This window comes from Acanthisitta chloris, unplaced genomic scaffold, assembly GCF_000695815.1.
Source record: "Acanthisitta chloris isolate BGI_N310 unplaced genomic scaffold, ASM69581v1 scaffold23335, whole genome shotgun sequence".
Taxonomy (NCBI): domain Eukaryota; kingdom Metazoa; phylum Chordata; class Aves; order Passeriformes; family Acanthisittidae; genus Acanthisitta; species Acanthisitta chloris.
In genome coordinates this window covers 1-228 of record NW_008675701.1, presented here as the reverse complement: position 1 = coordinate 228, position 228 = coordinate 1, and positions in this window count along the sequence as shown.

The window sequence follows — 228 nt, the reverse complement described above, 5'->3', positions numbered from 1 at the left end:
GGGAGCCGATAGGGTCCAGGAAGAGCTTGGGGTGCCCCAAATGTGGCAGTGGGAGCTGAAGCCCCTTTGAGGACACACCTACCCACCCCTCACACCCCATCCAGCCTGGGATTTGGGGACGAAGCCGAGCAGCGACGCTCGCTGGGCTCGGCCATGCCCGTGGCTTGGGGAGAGTCATGCATTGAAGGTTTATCACCAGCGGGGACAGATCTGTCCCCGCACCTGCAC